The sequence below is a fragment of the Oncorhynchus keta genome, unplaced genomic scaffold (genome assembly GCF_023373465.1).
Source record: "Oncorhynchus keta strain PuntledgeMale-10-30-2019 unplaced genomic scaffold, Oket_V2 Un_contig_6133_pilon_pilon, whole genome shotgun sequence".
In the NCBI taxonomy this organism is placed as follows: domain Eukaryota; kingdom Metazoa; phylum Chordata; class Actinopteri; order Salmoniformes; family Salmonidae; genus Oncorhynchus; species Oncorhynchus keta.
The window spans coordinates 15,856-36,417 of record NW_026288691.1 but is presented as its reverse complement, the minus strand read 5'-3'; the positions used below and the strand labels follow the sequence as shown (position 1 = coordinate 36,417).

Below are 20,562 nucleotides of genomic sequence, written 5' to 3'. Positions count from 1 at the left end.
CTATTCACAGTATCTATCTATTCATAGTATCTCTATCTATTCACAGTATCTCTATCTATTCATAGTATCTCTATCTATTCATAGTATCTCTTATCTATTCACAGTATCTCTATCTATTCATAGTATCTCTATCTATTCACAGTATCTATCTATTCATAGTATCTCTATCTATTCACAGTATCTCTATCTATTCACAGTATCTCTATCTATTCATAGTATCTCTATCTATTCACAGTATCTCTTATCTATTCACAGTATCTCTATCTATTCATAGTATCTCTATCTATTCATAGTATCTCTATCTATTCATAGTATCTCTATCTATTCACAGTATCTCTATCTATTCACAGTATCTCTATCTATTCATAGTATCTCTATCTATTCATAGTATCTCTATCTATTAATAATAATAATAATAATATATGCCATTTAGCTGACGCTTTTATCCAAAGCGACTTACAGTCATGTGTGCATACATTCTACGTATGGGTGGTCCCGGGAATCGAACCCACTACCCTGGCATTACAAGCGCCATGCTCTACCAACTGAGCCACAGAAGGACCTACTCATAGTATCTCTATCTATTCATAGTATCTCTATCTATTCATAGTATCTCTATCTATTCATAGTATCTCTATCTATTCACAGTATCTCTATCCATTCATAGTATCTCTATCTATTCATAGTATCTCTATCTATTCATAGTATCTCTATCTATTCATAGTATCTCTATCCATTCATAGTATCTCTATCCATTCATAGTATCTCTATATATTCATAGTATCTCTATCCATTCATAGTATCTCTATCTATTCATATCCATTCATAGTATCTCTATCTATTCATAGCATCTCTATCTATTCATAGTATATCTATCTATTCATAGTATCTCTATCTATTCACAGTATCTCTTATCTATTCATAGTATCTCTATCTATTCACAGTATCTCTATCTATTCATAGTATCTCTTATCTATTCATAGTATCTCTATCCATTCATAGTATCTCTATCTATTCATAGTATCTCTATATATTCATATCTATTCACAGTATCTCTATTTTTTCATAGTATATCTATCTATTCACAGTATCTCTATTTTTTCATAGTATCTCTATCTATTCACAGTATCTCTATCCATTCATAGTATCTCTATCCATTCATAGTATCTCTATCTATTCATAGTATCTCTATCTATTCATAGTATCTCTATCTATTCATAGTATCTCTATCCATTCATAGTATCTCTATCCATTCATAGTATCTCTATCCATTCATAGTATCTCTATCTATTCATAGTATCTCTATCTATTCATAGTATCTCTATCCATTCATAGTATCTCTATCTATTCATATCCATTCATAGTATCTCTATCTATTCATAGTATATCTATCTATTCATAGTATCTCTATCCATTCATAGTATCTCTATCTATTCATATCTATTCATAGTATATCTATCTATTCATAGTATCTCTATCTATTCATAGTATCTCTATCTATTCATAGTATCTCTATCCATTCATAGTATCTCTATCCATTCATAGTATCTCTATCTATTCATAGTATATCTATCTATTCATAGTATCTCTATCCATTCATAGTATCTCTATCTATTCATATCCATTCATAGTATCTCTATCTATTCATAGTATCTCTATCTATTCATAGTATATCTATCTATTCATAGTATCTCTATCCATTCATAGTATCTCTATCTATTCATATCCATTCATAGTATCTCTATCTATTCATAGTATCTCTATCTATTCATATCCATTCATAGTATCTCTATCTATTCATAGTATCTTCATCCAGTTACTGTTAACATTTTCATCTTCTCCTGACCACAATACGAGGCAGGATACTTGTCCAAGTGATTAAACTTGTATTTAATGTAGCAGAACATGACACAAACTCATTTTAGACCAAACGAGCAGTTAGTGCCTTGTGGCTTGGTAGGGCAGCATTGCTCCTCGTTAAAAACACTCTTTATCTGTCTAAGTTGGAACTGGTGCTGTTTAAAAATACAATATTTGTTTTAAATTCTGAACATGAATAAACCGATTGATTAAATCCCACAGGTTGAAGTTTTCAACAAACCCATCTATTCTGGGCTCAGGTTTTAGACTCAGAGGTGATACATTTCAGACGAGGTGATACTCGGCATTGAGTCTGTTTCTGTACTTGTTTTTTCTTAAGTACGCCGCCAGAGTTGAGAACCCGGACTGACACGGGTACGTGGTGCTGGACCAGAACATTTACTGCTTCCTCAGTCAGGCAGGAGGCCACTTCCTGTTGGAGATGAACAACCCAGAACTGTGTGAGTGGGTTCTCAGTCAGACAGGAGACCACTTCCTGTTGTAGATGAACCCAGAACTGTGTGAGTGGGTTCTCAGTCAGACAGGAGACCACTTCCTGTTGTAGATGAACCCAGAACTGTGTGAGTGGGTTCTCAGTCAGACAGGAGACCACTTCCTGTTGTAGATGAACCCAGAACTGTGTGAGTGGGTTCTCAGTCAGACAGGAGACCACTTCCTGTTGTAGATGAACCCAGAACTGTGTGAGTGGGTTCTCAGTCAGACAGGAGACCACTTCCTGTTGTAGATGAACCCAGAACTGTGTGAGTGGGTTCTCAGTCAGAGGAGACCACTTCCTGTTGTAGATGAACCCAGAACTGTGTGAGTGGGTTCTCAGTCAGACAGGAGACCACTTCCTGTTGTAGATGAACCCAGAACTGTGTGAGTGGGTCCTCAGTCAGACAGGATACCACTTCCTGTTGTAGATGAACCCAGAACTGTGTGAGTGGGTTCTCAGTCAGACAGGATACCACTTCCTGTTGTAGATGAACCCAGAACTGTGTGAGTGGGTTCTCAGTCAGACAGGATACCACTTCCTGTTGTAGATGAACCCAGAACTGTGTGAGTGGGTTCTCAGTCAGACAGGATACCACTTCCTGTTGTAGATGAACCCAGAACTGTGTGAGTGGGTCCTCAGTTAGACAGGAGACCACTTCCTGTTGTAGATGAACCCAGAACTGTGTGAGTGAGTTCTCAGTCTGACAGGAGACCACTTCCTGTTGTAGATGAACCCAGAACTGTGTGAGTAGGTTCTCCGTCAGACAGGATACCACTTCCTGTGGTATATGAACCAGCCAGAACTGTGTGAGTGGGTTCTCAGTCAGCTATTAGCTGTGTACAAGGCCAGGGGATTGTTAGAAAGAGAAACATCTACTACTATCCACTGTCAAAGCACTGTTTCCCAGAAGGACTGTTTCCCAGAAGGACTGTTTCCCAGAAGGACTGTTTCCCAGATTCCCTGAAGGACTGTTTCCCAGAGCTACTGTTTCCCTGAATCACCGTTTCCCAGAAGGACTGTTTCCAAGAAGGACTGTTTCCCAGAATGACCGTTTCCCAGAATGACCGATTCCCAGAAAGACTGTTTCCCAGAAGGACCGTTTCCCAGAAAGACCGTTTCCCAGAAAGACCATTTCCCAGAAGGACTGTTTCCCAGATTCCCTGAAGGACTGTTTCCCAGAGCTACTGTTTCCCTGAATCACTGTTTCCCAGAAGGACTGTTTCCCAGAAGGACTGTTTCCCAGAATGACCGATTCCCAGAAAGACCGATTCCCAGAAGGACCGTTTCCCAGAAGGACCGTTTCCCAGAAGGACCGTTTCCCAGAAGGACCGTTTCCCAGAAGGACCGTTTCCCAGAAGGACCGTTTCCCAGAAGGACCGTTTCCCAGAAGGACCGTTTCCCAGAAGGACCGTTTCCCAGAAGGACCGTTTCCCGAAGGACCGTTTCCCTGAAGGACCGTTTCCCGAAGGACCGTTTCCCAGAAGGACCGTTTCCCAGAAGCACCGTTTCCCAGAAGGACCGTTTCCCAGAAGGACCGTTTCCCAGAAGCATCCTGCTCTGAACGACCTCCCTGGGTTTACCGTCACACTGTGTTTGATCAGGACGTGTCGTTTTATTAATTTATTTGGTTTTCAGAGACTCATTACTCAGCACTTCCCCTTGTGGGCGCTCCCGTTTATTCCTCAACGTTTGCGGTGACACTAAGAGAGAGAAACTCATCGCTGTATTTGCGTTTCATGACGATCGAGCTCAGTCAGAACTAGTAGCTTATACCATGAGTCCATTTGATGACAGCGGATGGCTGTGTGGATGGCTGGTGGGAACGACAAGTCAATGGCCGACAGCGGATGGGTCTCGGAGTGATCTTCAAGAAAACGGCCTGGGGATCGAACCAGGGTCTGTAGTGACGCCGACAGAGCTGCAGCGGATGGGTCTCGGAGTGATCTTCAAGAAAACGGGCTGGGGATCGAACCAGGGTCTGTAGTGACGCCGACAGAGCTGCAGCGGATGGGTCTCGGAGTGATCTTCAAGAAAACGGGCTGGGGATCGAACCAGGGTCTGTAGTGACGCCGACAGAGCTGCAGCGGATGGGTCTCGGAGTAATCTTCAAGAAAACGGCCTGGGGATCGAACCAGGGTCTGTAGTGACGCCTCTAGCACGGAGATGCAATGCCTTAGACCGCCGCGCCACTTGGCCAAATCAATTCAAATCCAGTAATCAATTAAACAATTGATTAACTAATTGATTAAGGAAAGCTGTACCCACCTCTTCATAGCTAGAAGGAGAAGAGGCTCCCTGGCTGTTTGCCTGAGTGGAGGGGTGGAGCGTGAGGTGGAGGTGGGTGTCTGGAACAAGATTAGGGGGTGTCTCTGGCGGCCCTTCCCAGCCCAGGGTGCTCTGCTGGGGGGGACAGGTCTGGTAGGCTGCCCGGCGCTCTGGAGAGAAGCTATCCCACAGGCCTGAGATAGCTTCAGATACTACAGCCAGACCAGTCTGTCCCGGGCTCAGCACACCGCTACAAACCAACTTCTCCAGTGTCTGTCTGTAGAACAACAAGTACCTGGGGAGAAATAGAGAGATGGTGGAGTGGGATGGGGGAGAGAGTGATGGGGAGAGAGAGAGGGATTGGGGAGAGTGATGGGGAGAGAGAGAGGGTGATTGGGGAGAGAGAGAGATAGGGATGGGAGAGAGAGGGTGATGGGGAGAGAGAGATAGATCATTGTTTTATGGAGGTTATACATTAATTTGGTGAAAAGAACGAGTTCCTTTTTTAAACCCCTCTCCCATGGTCAGAGGTGCACCTCAGTGCCCCCAGCTATAAATCCCCTCGTGCTGAATCCTTGATCCCCAGTCACAGGCCAGGAGAGCACTAACTCAACGCACTATGGACAGTTAAAACATCTCAACGGAGACATCCAATAGAAGCAACCAGACAAGGCTGAAATTCTGGCAGATTGTTAATAAAAAAAAATATGACTTCAGTTTAATTTGGATTTTGGGGAGTAGCTTCAACTGAGACGAAGGCAGGGACAGAATTATATATTATATATTATAATATAATCAGACTGTCAATAGTTTGGTCTATAAACAAAAATACCAGTTGACTGGTCAGCTGTATAGCCTCTACACTGAGGGTCAGCTGTATAGCCTCTACACTGATGGTCAGCTGTATAGCCTCTACACTGATGGTCAGCTGTATAGCCTCTACACTGATGGTCAGCTGTATAGCCTCTACACTGATGGTCAGCTGTATAGCCTCTACACTGATGGTCAGCTGTATAGCCTCTACACTGATGGTCAGCTGTATAGCCTCTACACTGATGGTCAGCTGTATAGCCTCTACACTGATGGTCAGCTGTATAGCCTCTACACTGATGGAAATACCAGTTGACTGGTCAGCTGTATAGCCTCTACACTGATGGTCAGCTCTATAGCCTCTACACTGATGGTCAGCTGTATAGCCTCCACACTGATGGTCAGCTGTATAGCCTCTACACTGATGGTCAGCTGTATAGCCTCTACACTGATGGTCAGCTGTATAGCCTCCACACTGATGGTCAGCTGTATAGCCTCTACACTGATGGTCGGCTGTATAGCCTCTACACTGATGGTCAGCTGTATAGCCTCTACACTGATGGTCAGCTGTATAGCCTCTACACTGATGGTCAGCTGTATAGCCTCTACACTGATGGTCAGCTGTATAGCCTCTACACTGATGGTCAGCTGTATAGCCTCTACACTGATGGTCAGCTGTATAGCCTCTACACTGATGGTCAGCTGTATAGCCTCTACACTGATGGTCAGCTGTATAGCCTCTACACTGATGGTCAGCTGTATAGCCTCTACACTGATGGTCAGCTGTATAGCCTCTACACTGATGGTCAGCTGTATAGCCTCTACACTGATGGTCAGCTGTATAGCCTCTACACTGATGGTCAGCTGTATAGCCTCTACACTGATGGTCAGCTGTATAGCCTCTACACTGATGGCCAGCTGTATAGCCTCTACACTGATGGTCAGCTGTATAGCCTCTACACTGATGGTCAGCTGTATAGCCTCTACACTGAGGGTCAGCTGTATAGCCTCTACACTGAGGGTCAGCTGTATAGCCTCTACACTGATGGTCAGCTGTATAGCCTCTACACTGATGGAAATACCAGTTGACTGGTCAGCTGTATAGCCTCTACACTGATGGTCAGCTGTATAGCCTCTACACTGATGGTCAGCTGTATAGCCTCTACACTGATGGAAATACCAGTTGACTGGTCAGCTGTATAGCCTCTACACTGATGGTCAGCTGTATAGCCTCTACACTGATGGTCAGCTGTATAGCCTCTACACTGAGAGTCAGCTGTATAGCCTCTACACTGAGGGTCAGCTGTAAAGCCTCTACACTGATGGAAATACCAGTTGACTGGTCAGCTGTATAGCCTCTACACTGATGGTCAGCTGTATAGCCTCTACACTGATGGTCAGCTGTATAGCCTCTACACTGATGGTCAGCTGTATAGCCTCTACACTGATGGTCAGCTGTATAGCCTCTACACTGATGGTCAGCTGTATAGCCTCTACACTGATGGTCAGCTGTATAGCCTCTACACTGATGGTCAGCTGTATAGCCTCTACACTGATGGTCAGCTGTATAGCCTCTACACTGATGGTCAGCTGTATAGCCTCTACACTGATGGTCAGCTGTATAGCCTCCACACTGATGGTCAGCTGTATAGCCTCCACACTGATGGTCAGCTGTATAGCCTCTACACTGATGGTCAGCTGTATAGCCTCTACACTGATGGTCAGCTGTATAGCCTCTACACTGATGGTCAGCTGTATAGCCTCTACACTGATGGTCAGCTGTATAGCCTCTACACTGATGGTCAGCTGTATAGCCTCTACACTGATGGAAATACCAGTTGACTGGTCAGCTGTATAGCCTCTACACCGATGGTCAGCTGTATAGCCTCTACACTGATGGTCAGCTGTATAGCCTCCACACTGATGGTCAGCTGTATAGCCTCTACACTGATGGTCAGCTGTATAGCCTCTACACTGATGGTCAGCTGTATAGCCTCTACACTGATGGTCAGCTGTATAGCCTCTACACTGATGGTCAGCTGTATAGCCTCTACACTGATGGTCAGCTGTATAGCCTCTACACTGATGGTCAGCTGTATAGCCTCTACACTGATGGTCGGCTGTATAGCCTCTACACTGATGGTCAGCTGTATAGCCTCTACACTGATGGTCAGCTGTATAGCCTCTACACTGATGACCAGCTGTATAGCCTCTACACTGATGGAAATACCAGTTGACTGGTCAGCTGTATAGCCTCTACACTGATGGTCAGCTGTATAGCCTCTACACTGATGGTCAGCTGTATAGCCTCTACACTGATGGTCAGCTGTATAGCCTCTACACTGATGGTCAGCTGTATAGCCTCTACACTGATGGAAATACCAGTTGACTGGTCAGCTGTATAGCCTCTACACTGATGGTCAGCTGTATAGCCTCTACACTGATGGTCAGCTGTATAGCCTCTACACTGAGAGTCAGCTGTATAGCCTCTACACTGAGGGTCAGCTGTATAGCCTCTACACTGATGGAAATACCAGTTGACTGGTCAGCTGTATAGCCTCTACACTGATGGTCAGCTGTATAGCCTCTACACTGATGGATAGCTGTATAGCCTCTACACTGATGGTCAGCTGTATAGCCTCTACACTGATGGTCAGCTGTATAGCCTCTACACTGAGGGTCAGCTGTATAGCCTCTACACTGAGGGTCAGCTGTATAGCCTCTACACTGAGGGTCAGCTGTATAGCCTCTACACTGATGGTCAGCTGTATAGCCTCTACACTGATGGTCAGCTGTATAGCCTCTACACTGATGGAAATACCAGTTGACTGGTCAGCTGTATAGCCTCTACACTGATGGTCAGCTGTATAGCCTCTACACTGATGGTCAGCTGTATAGCCTCTACACTGATGGTCAGCTGTATAGCCTCTACACTGATGGTCAGCTGTATAGCCTCTACACTGATGGTCAGCTGTATAGCCTCTACACTGATGGTCAGCTGTATAGCCTCTACACTGATGGTCAGCTGTATAGCCTCTACACTGATGGTCAGCTGTATAGCCTCTACACTGATGGTCAGCTGTATAGCCTCTACACTGATGGTCAGCTGTATAGCCTCCACACTGATGGTCAGCTGTATAGCCTCTACACTGATGGTCAGCTGTATAGCCTCTACACTGATGGTCAGCTGTATAGCCTCTACACTGATGGTCAGCTGTATAGCCTCTACACTGATGGTCAGCTGTATAGCCTCTACACTGATGGTCAGCTGTATAGCCTCTACACTGATGGTCGGCTGTATAGCCTCTACACTGATGGTCGGCTGTATAGCCTCTACACTGATGGTCAGCTGTATAGCCTCTACACTGATGGTCAGCTGTATAGCCTCTACACTGATGGTCAGCTGTATAGCCTCCGTATAGCCTCCACACTGATGGTCGGCTGTATAGCCTCCACACTGATGGTCGGCTGTATAGCCTCTACACTGATGGTCAGCTGTATAGCCTCCACACTGATGGTCGGCTGTATAGCCTCCACACTGATGGTCGGCTGTATAGCCTCTACACTGATGGTCGGCTGTATAGCCTCTACACTGATGGTCGGCTGTATAGCCTCTACACTGATGGTCGGCTGTATAGCCTCTACACTGATGGTCGGCTGTATAGCCTCTACACTGATGGTCAGCTGTATAGCCTCTACACTGATGGTCAGCTGTATAGCCTCCACACTGATGGTCGGCTGTATAGCCTCTACACTGATGGTCAGCTGTATAGCCTCTACACTGATGGTCAGCTGTATAGCCTCCACACTGATGGTCGGCTGTATAGCCTCCACACTGATGGTCAGCTGTATAGCCTCTACACTGATGGTCAGCTGTATAGCCTCTACACTGATGGTCAGCTGTATAGCCTCTACACTGATGGTCAGCTGTATAGCCTCTACACTGATGGTCAGCTGTATAGCCTCTACACTGATGGTCGGCTGTATAGCCTCCACACTGATGGTCAGCTGTATAGCCTCCACACTGATGGTCGGCTGTATAGCCTCCACACTGATGGTCAGCTGTATAGCCTCCACACTGATGGTCGGCTGTATAGCCTCCACACTGATGGTCGGCTGTATAGCCTCCACACTGAGGGTCAGCTGTATAGCCTCTACACTGATGGTCAGCTGTATAGCCTCTACACTGATGATCAGCTGTATAGCCTCTACACTGATGGAAATACCAGTTGACTGGTCGGCTGTATAGCCTCCACACTGATGGTCAGCTGTATAGCCTCTACACTGATGGTCGGCTGTATAGCCTCTACACTGATGGTCAGCTGTATAGCCTCTACACTGATGGTCAGCTGTATGGCCTCTACACTGATGGTCAGCTGTATAGCCTCTACACTGATGGTCAGCTGTATAGTCTCTACACTGAGGGTCAGCTGTATAGCCTCTACACTGATGGTCAGCTGTATAGCCTCTACATTGATGGTCAGCTGTATAGCCTCTACACTGATGGTCAGCTGTATAGCCTCTACACTGATGGTCGGCTGTATAGCCTCTACACTGATGGTCAGCTGTATAGCCTCTACACTGATGGTCAGCTGTATAGCCTCTACACTGATGGTCAGCTGTATAGCCTCTACACTGATGGTCAGCTGTATAGCCTCTACACTGATGGTCAGCTGTATAGCCTCTACACTGATGGTCAGCTGTATAGCCTCTACACTGATAGTCAGCTGTATAGCCTCTACACTGATGGTCAGCTGTATAGCCTCTACACTGATGGTCAGCTGTATAGCCTCTACACTGATGGTCGGCTGTATAGCCTCTACACTGATGGCCGGCTGTATAGCCTCTACACTGATGGTCAGCTGTATAGCCTCTACACTGATGGTCGGCTGTATAGCCTCCACACTGATGGTCAGCTGTATAGCCTCTACACTGATGGAAATACCAGTTGACTGGTCAGCTGTATAGCCTCTACACTGATGGTCGGCTGTATAGCCTCTACACTGATGGAAATACCAGTTGACTGGTCAGCTGTATAGCCTCTACACTGATGGTCAGCTGTATAGCCTCTACACTGATGGTCAGCTGTATAGCCTCTACACTGATGGAAATACCAGTTGACTGGTCAGCTGTATAGCCTCTACACTGAGGGTCAGCTGTATAGCCTCTACACTGATGGTCAGCTGTATAGCCTCTACACTGATGGTCAGCTGTATAGCCTCCACACTGATGGTCGGCTGTATAGCCTCTACACTGATGTAAATACCAGTTGACTGGTCAGCTGTATAGCCTCTACACTGATGGTCAGCTGTATAGCCTCTACACTGATGGTCAGCTGTATAGCCTCTACACTGATAGTCAGCTGTATAGCCTCTACACTGATGGTCAGCTGTATAGCCTCTACACTGATGGTCGGCTGTATAGCCTCTACACTGATGTAAATACCAGTTGACTGGTCAGCTGTATAGCCTCTACACTGATGGTCAGCTGTATAGCCTCTACACTGATGGTCAGCTGTATAGCCTCTACATTGATGGAAATACCAGTTGACTGGTCAGCTGTATAGCCTCTACACTGATGGTCAGCTGTATAGCCTCTACACTGATGGTCAGCTGTATAGCCTCTACACTGATGGTCAGCTGTATAGCCTCTACACTGATGGTCAGCTGTATAGCCTCTACACTGATGGTCAGCTGTATAGCCTCTACACTGATGGTCAGCTGTATAGCCTCTACACTGATGGTCAGCTGTATAGCCTCTACACTGATGGTCAGCTGTATAGCCTCTACACTGATGGTCAGCTGTATAGCCTCTACACTGATGGTCAGCTGTATAGCCTCTACACTGATGGTCAGCTGTATAGCCTCTACACTGATGGTCAGCTGTATAGCCTCTACACTGAGGGTCAGCTGTATAGCCTCTACACTGAGGTCGGCTGGCCTCAGCTGTATAGCCTCTACACTGATGGTCAGCTGTATAGCCTCTACACTGATGGTCAGCTGTATAGCCTCTACACTGATGGTCAGCTGTATAGCCTCTACACTGATGGTCAGCTGTATAGCCTCTACACTGAGGGTCAGCTGTATAGCCTCTACACTGATGGTCAGCTGTATAGCCTCTACACTGATGGTCAGCTGTATAGCCTCTACACTGATGGTCAGCTGTATAGCCTCTACACTGATGGTCAGCTGTATAGCCTCTACACTGATGGTCAGCTGTATAGCCTCTACACTGATGGAAATACCAGTTGACTGGTCAGCTGTATAGCCTCTACACTGATGGTCAGCTGTATAGCCTCTACACTGATGGTCAGCTGTATAGCCTCTACACTGATGTAAATACCAGTTCACAGAAGTTAAAGCTTGGTTGCAAATGAGTCTTCCAGATGGACAACGACCCCAAGCATAAGTTGAGGCAAAATGGCTTAAAGACAACAAAGTCAAGGTATTGGAGTGGCCATCACAAAGCCCTGACCTCAATCCCATAGAACATTTGTGGGCAGAACTGAAAAAGTGTGTGCGAGCAAGGAGGCCTACAAACCTGACTCAGTCACACCAGCTCTGTCAGGAGGAATGGGACAAAATTCACCCAACTTATTGTGGGAAGCTTGTGGAAGGCTACCTGAAACTTTTCACCCAAGTTAAACAATTTATAGGCAATGCTACCAAATACTAATTGAGTGAATGTAAACTTCTGACCCACTGGGAATGTGATGAAAGAAATAAAAGCTGAAATAAATCACTCTCTCTACTATTATTCTGACATTTCACATTCTTAAAATAAAGTGGTGATCCTAACAGACCGAAGACAGGGAATTTCTACTCGGATTAAATGTCAGGAATTGTGGAAAAACTTTAAGTTTAAAGTTTAAGTTTAAATATATTTAAATATATTTATTATTATTATTATTATTATTATTAAATATATTTTTTGCTAAGGTGTATGTAAACTTCGACTTCAACTGTATACATAAATATATAAATATATATACATATAAATATATAAATATATATACATATATTGCTTATATATAAATATATATATACACATATTCCTTATATATAAATCCTATTGGTCGTATGAATCTGGGATCTATCGTCCCAAAACTGTCCCAGAGTCTGTTTGTCACAGGCTATTTCTTTCTCGACAAGCTGACCAATAGAATAGGTGGCCTAAACTTTTCTCCTATAGTAGATTGCCATAGGCTAGCGATGTTGCTGTTCGCTACTCGTTAACCCTGGCGCGAGCCCCCACCCTTCAAACTCCAGGATGTTGGTTAGAGAGTTGATGGAGGTCTGAGAGGGGCGGAGTCATCCAGAGTCTCCTCCGCAGAGTCTTCCTCACTGGTCTCAGTCAGGTCCTCTCCGTCAGCTCCGTCATGACGTCTGTGGCCACCAGGTCTTCTGGAGCGCAGGGAGAGGGGAGGGGGGGAGGGGGGGGGAGGAGGAGGGGGGGAAGGAGGAGAGGAGGGGAGGGGAGGGGGAGGAGAAAGAGACTGAAAAGACTGAAAAGACTGAGAAAAAAAAACTGAAAAAATAAGCTAATTGACATCTACAATAACAATAGAAATTGATTTTACATGTAAGTGTTGTGTATAAACAACTGTAGATGATCAATAACATGGGTAGTTGATCAATAACATGGGTAGTTGATCAATACAATGGGTAGATGAGTATAAACAACTGTAGTTGATCAATAACATGGGTAGATGATCAATAACATGGGTAGATGATCAATACAATGGGTAGATGAGTATAAACAACTGTAGATGATCAATAACATGGGTAGATGATCAATAACATGGGTAGATGATCAATAACATGGGTAGATGATCAATAACATGAGTAGTTGATCAATAACATGGGTAGGGGATCAATAACATGGGTAGTTGATCAATAACATGGGTAGATGAGCAGGGGGTAGATCAATAACAACTGTAGATGATCAATAACATGGGGAGATCAGGGAGGGAGGGGATCAAGAAGGAAGGGGGGGAGGGGAGAGAAGGAGGAGGGGTAGGGATCAATAACATGGGTAGATGATCAATAAGGGATGGGTAGGGAGGGGAACATGGGTAGATGATCAATAACATGGGTAGATGATCAGGGGATGGGTAGGGATCAATAACATGGGTAGATGATCAATAACAGGGGTAGATGATCAATAACATGGGGGGTTTATCAATAAGGGTAGGGGATCAATAACATGGGTAGATGATCAATAACAGGGGTAGGGGATCAAGGATGGGGGGGAGGGACAACTGGGAGAGAATAACATGGGTAGGGAGGGGAACATGGGTAGATGATCAATAACATGGGTAGGGAGGGGAGGAGGGAGATGATCAATAACATGGGTAGTTGATCAATAACATGGGTAGATGTATATAAACAACTGTAGAGATCAATAACATGGGTAGATGATCAATAACATGGGTAGATGAAATAGGAGTAGATGATCAATAACATGGGTAGTTGATCAATAACATGTAGATGAAAATAAACAATTGACATGATCAATAACAATAGAAATTGATCAATAACATGGGTAGATGATAAACAACTGTAGATGATCAATAACATGGGTAGTTGATCAATAACATGGGTAGTTGATCAATAACATGGGTAGATGATCAAACAACTGTAGATGATCAATAACATGGGTAGATGATCAATAACATGGGTAGATGATCAATAACATGGGTAGATGATCAATAACATGGGTAGATGATCAATAACATGGGTAGATGATCAATAACATGGGTAGTTGATCAATAACATGGGTAGATGATCAATAACATGGGTAGATGATCAATAACATGGGTAGATGATCAATAACATGGGTAGATGATCAATAACATGGGTAGATGATCAATAACATGGGTAGATGATCAATAACATGGGTAGATGATCAATAACATGGGTAGATGATCAATAACATGGGTAGATGATCAATAACATGGGTAGATGATCAATAACATGGGTAGATGATCAATAAACAACTGAGATGATCAATAACATGGGTAGTTGATCAATAACATGGGTAGATGATCAATAACATGGGTAGATGATCAATAACATGGGTAGATGATCAATAACATGGGTAGATGATCAATAACATGGGTAGTTGATCAATAACATGGGTAGATGATCAATAACATGGGTAGATGATCAATAACATGGGTAGATGATCAATAACATGGGTAGATGATCAATAACATGGGTAGATGATCAATAACATGGGTAGATGATCAATAACATGGGTAGATGATCAATAACATGGGTAGATGATCAATAACATGGGTAGATGATCAATAACATGGGTAGATGATCAATAACATGGGTAGATGATCAATAACATGGGTAGTTGATCAATAACATGGGTAGATGATCAATAACATGGGTAGATGTATTTAAACAACTGTAGATGATCAATAACATGGGTAGATGAGCAATAACATGGGTAGATGATCAATAACATGGGTAGATGATCAATAACATGGGTAGATGATCAATAACATGGGTAGATGATCAATAACATGGGTAGATGATCAATAACATGGGTAGATGATCAATAACATGGGTAGATGATCAATAACATGGGTAGATGATCAATAACATGGGTAGATGATCAATAACATGGGTAGATGATCAATAACATGGGTAGATGATCAATAACATGGGTAGATGATCAATAACATGGGTAGATCAATAACATGATCAATAACATGGGTAGATGATCAATAACATGGGTAGATGATCAATAACATGGGTAGATGATCATCAATAATGATCATGGGTAGATGATCAATAACATGGGTAGATGATCAATAACATGGGTAGATGATCAATAACATGGGTAGATGATCAATAACATGGGTAGATGATCAATAACATGGGTAGATGATCAATAACATGGGTAGATGATCAATAACATGGGTAGATGATCAATAACATGGGTAGATGATCAATAACATGGGTAGATGATCAATAACATGGGTAGATGATCAATAACATGGGTAGATGTATTTAAACAACTGTAGTTGATCAATAACATGGGTAGATGAGCAATAACATGGGTAGTTGATCAATAACATGGGTAAATGATCAATAACATGGGTAGATGACCAATAACATGGGTAGATGATCAATAACATGGGTAGATGATCAATAACATGGGTATGACAATAACATGGGTAGATGATCAATAAAGGGTAGATGATCAATAACATGAAATGATCAATAACATGGGTAGATGACCAAAACCCTACTGACTCAGAACATCAAATGGCAATAACTTAGACCCACAAACCCTCTGGATCAATAACATGGGGCAGATGGGCTCAAACCCTCATGGGTCAGAGAGGGGCAGTGAACCAAAACCCCAGAGCTGGCTCAACCCAGTAGGGGCAGGGGCTCAATAACGTCATGGGGCCCAGGGAGCTGATCAATAACCCACGCCATCGGGTAGCTGATCAATAACAACCTTTCATCGGGATCAAGCTAACATGGGTAACTGATCAATAACATCGGGGCCCAGGAGCTGCTGTGTTAACGTCAATAACCCATGGGTAGGGAGATTGAACTCAATAACCTGGGTAAATGATCAATAACAGGGTAGCTGCTGTGGTTAACGTGGGTAGATAACCACGCATAACCCAGGGAGCTGCTGTTGATCTTAACCCACATGGGGGCCTAGTGGTATAGAACTGTTGATGATCAATACGGTTATGGGTAACCAGGGTAGCTGCTGTGGTTAATGTCTTAACCCACGTAATCAGCAGGGCCCAGGGAGCTGCGTTGTTAACCAGGGTAACCTACGTCATCGGGCCCAGGGAGCTGCTGTTGTTAACTGTCTTAACCCACGTAACCAGGGCCCAGGGAGCTAGTGGTTAACTGTCTTAACCCACGCATCGGGGCCCAGGGAGCTGCTGTTGTTAACCAGCCTTAACCCACGTCATCGGGCCCAGGGAGCTGCTGTGGTTAACTGCCTTAACCCACGCATCGTAGCCCTGGGAGCTGCTGTTGTTAACTGCCTTAACCCACGGCATCGGGGCCCAGGGAGCTGCTGTGGTTAACGTTGCCTTAACCCAGCAGGTAGCCCTGGGAGCTGCTGTTGTTAACTAGTAACCCACGTAGGGGCCCAGGGGCTTGTTGTTAACTGTCTTAACCAGCAGGTAGGCCCTGGGGGCTAGAGCTTGGACTTAACCCAGGTAGCCCACGGTCATCGCGTTGACTCAGCCCAGGGAGCCTGTGGTTAGAGCGTTGGACTAGTAACCCAGGTAGCCATGGTTAGGGCCCTAGGGAGGTAGCCTGTGGTTAGACTGCGTTGGACTAGTAACCAGCAGGTAGGTTTTTCCTCCCACCTGTTCAGACTCGTTGGAAACCAGTAACCAGTTCCACTGGTAGCCTAACCCGTTAGAGCGTTGCACCAGTAACCAGCAGGTAGCCTAGTGGTTAGAGCGTTGGACCAGTAACCAGCCTGGTAGCCTAGTGGTTAGAGCGTTGGACTAGTAACCAGCCAGGTAGCCTAGTGGTTAGAGCGTTGGACTAGTAACCAGCCAGGTAGCCTAGTGGTTAGAGCGTTGGACTGTAACCAGCAGGTAGCCTAGTGGTTAGAGCGTTGGACTAGTAACCAGCAGGTAGCCTAGTGGTTAGAGCGTTGGACTAGTAACCAGCAGGTAGCCTAGTGGTTAGAGCGTTGGACTAGTAACCAGCAGGTAGCCTAGTGGTTAGAGCGTTGGACTAGTAACCAGCAGGTAGCCTAGTGGTTAGAGCGTTGGACTAGTAACCAGCAGGTAGCCTAGTGGTTAGAGCGTTGGACTAGTAACCAGCAGGTAGCCTAGTGGTTAGAGCGTTGGACTAGTAACCAGCAGGTAGCCTAGTGGTTAGAGCGTTGGACTAGTAACCAGCAGGTAGCCTAGTGGTTAGAGCGTTGGACTAGTAACCAGCAGGTAGCCTAGTGGTTAGAGCGTTGGACTGTAACCAGCAGGTAGCCTACTGGTTAGAGCGTTGGACTAGTAACCAGCAGGTAGCCTAGTGGTTAGAGCGTTGGACTAGTAACCAGCAGGTAGCCTAGTGGTTAGAGCGTTGGACTAGTAACCAGCAGGTAGCCTAGTGGTTAGAGCGTTGGACTAGTAACCAGCAGGTAGCCTAGTGGTTAGAGCGTTGGACCAGTAACCAGCAGGTAGCCTAGTGGTTAGAGCGTTGGACCCAGTAACCAGCAGGTAGCCTAGTGGTTAGAGCGTTGGACCCACTGTTCCAGCCAGGTAGCCAGTGTTCCTAGACCAGTTAACCCACTGTTCCTGGACCAGTTAACCCAGGTAGTTCCTGACCAAGTTAACCCACTGTTCCTCCAGTTAACCCCCTGTTCCTAGACCAGTTAACCCACTGTTCCTAGACCAGTTAACCCACTGTTCCCAGACCAGTTAACCCACTGTTCCTAGACCAGTTAACCCACTGTTCCCCCGGTAGGCCGTCATTGTAAATAAGAATTAGTTCTTAACTGACTCCTAGGAACAGTGGGTTCCTGGTGTATGTCAATGGTAGTAGTGTACCTGCTGTGTGACTGCAGCCTCCTGTTACCTGCCCTCACTTCCTCCAAGCTGCACCCCGTCTTCCTAGACCGAGGAATATCCCTAAAACACATGTCGGTCAATAAGAAACCGTGCCCTTAATCCAGAGCTTTTCTGTACACATCAAAAGGGCATTGGGCCCTCTCACCTTTCAGTAGCATCAGTCTGCTCAGGTGGGCTTCCTGCTCTTTCAGAAATCCTTTGGCGTGGTCCAAGATCTTCCACTGACCGACCAGACAACATTAACCACACCTACACAACACATTCAACTGAGGTTTCCACCTCCATAATACACCCAGGTTGAAGATCTACCTGCATCACCAGGTTGAAGATCTACCTGCCTCACCAGGTAGGTGAAGATCCCTGTTCTACCACCAGGTAGGTGAAGATCAGGTAGAAGATAACCTGTATGAAGACCCCTGTTCCTAGACCAGGTAGGTGAAGATCAAACCCACTCACCTAGACCAGTTAACCCACACCAGGTAGGTGAAGTTCCTGCATCACCAGTTAACCCCCTGTTCCTACCAGTTAACCCCTGTTCAACCCACTGTTCATCACCAGTTAACAACCTGTTCACCAGACCAGTTAACCCACTGTTCCTAACCAGATAACCCACTGTTCATCACCAGTTAATCACCCACTGTTCCTAGACCAGTTAACCCACTAGAGAAAGTAACCCCAGTAACTTTGAATCAGAAAAGTTACCCTCCCTACCAAATCACACTTTCTGTTCCCAGCAACAGTTAGCCAGCTAGACCCAAATCACCCCCTGTACCCAGCAACAGTTAGCCACTGTTCCTAAATCACCCTAACCCAGCAACAGTTCCTAGCCCAAATCACCCTGTTCCTAGAACAGTTAACCCCCTGTTCCCCAAATCACCAGTTAACCCAGTTCCAGTAGACCAGCTAACCCAATCACACTGTTATCCAGCAACAGTTAGCCAGCTAGCCCCAATCACTCTCTTAACCAGCAACAGTTAGCCAGACCAAATCACCCCCACTGTTCCCAGCAACAGTTAGCCAGCTAGACCAGTTAACCCCTGTTCCTAGCAACAGTTAACCAGCTGTTCTAACCAGTTAACCCAACAGTTAGCCAGCTAGACCAAATAACACCCTGTTACCCAGCAACAGTTAAATAGCCCCCAAATCACCCCCTTCTATAGCAACAGTTAGCCCCTGTTCCCAAATCACCCTCTTCCCAGCAACAGTTAGCCAGCTAGCCCCAAATCACACCCTCTCTACCCAGCAACAGTTAATAGCTGTTCCCAAATCACACTCTCTATCCAGCAACAGTTAGCCAGCTAGCCACAATCACCCTCTGTACCCAGCAACAGTTAGCTAGCTAGCCCTGCACACCTATCCAGCAACAGTTAGCCCCAAATCACACCTGCTCTACCCAGCAACAGTTAGCTAGCTGCCCCAAATCACACCCACTCTACCCAGCAACAGTTAGCCCAACCCCAAATCACACTGCCTCTACCAGCAACAGTTAGCTAGCTAGCCCCAAATCAACCCTTCTACCCAGCAACAGTTAGTAGCTGAAATCACCCCTCTCTACCCAGCAACAGTTAGCTAGCTAGCCTGCTCACACTCTCTAGGTCCAGCAACAGTTAGCCAGCTAACCCCAAATCACACCCTCTCTTCCCAGCCAGGTAGCTAGTAGCCCCAAATCACACTCTACCCTCAACAGTTAGCCAGCTAACCCCAAATCACACCTCTCTACCAGCAACAGTTAGCCAGCATCACCCCTAATCAAGATCTACCCAGCATCACCAGTTAGCCCCTAATCACACCCTCTACCTGCAACAGTTAGCCAGGTAGCCCCTAATCTACCTCTCTCCCAGCAACAGTTAGCCTGCATAATCAAGACTTCCTACCCAGAAACAGTTAGAAAGTCAACCCCTAATCACACCCTTTAAGATCAGAAACAGTTAGCCCCTAATCACACCCTCTACCCAGCAACAGTTAGCCCCTAATCACACTGCCTCACCCAGAAACAGTTAGCCAGTTAACCCTAAGATCACACCTGCATACCCAGGTAAAAGTTAGCCCCCCTAATCACACCCTCACCCAGAAACAGTTAGCCCCAAATCACACCCTACCCAGAAAAGTCCAGTTAGCCCCTAATCACACCTCTCTAGCAACAGTTAGCCCCTAACCCCAAATCACACCCTCTCTACCCAGCAACAGTTAGCCAGCCCCTAATCACCCCTCTCTACCAGCAACAGTTAGCCCCTAATCACACCTCTCTACCCAGCAACAGTTAGCCAGCTAACCCCAAATCACACCCTCTCTACCAGAAACAGTTAGCCCCAAATCACACCTCTCTACCCAGCAACAGTTAGCCCCTAATCCCACACCCTCTCTACCCAGAAAGTTAGCCAGTTAGCCCCAAATCACACCCTCTCTACCCAGCAACAGTTAGCCAGCAACAGTTAGCCAGTTAATCACACCTCTCTACCCAGCAACAGTTAGCCCCTAATCACACCCTCTCTACCCAGCAACAGTTAGCCCCCCCAATCACACCCTCTCTACCAGCAACAGTTAGCCCCCAATCACA

General features: G+C 45.5%; 1 pseudogene; it reads right to left on the bottom strand.

Annotated features, from left to right (window-relative positions):
* LOC127925710 (stimulated by retinoic acid gene 8 protein homolog) overlaps positions 1-20,562 on the bottom strand; it is a 31,585-nt pseudogene that overhangs the window by 5,375 nt on the left and 5,648 nt on the right.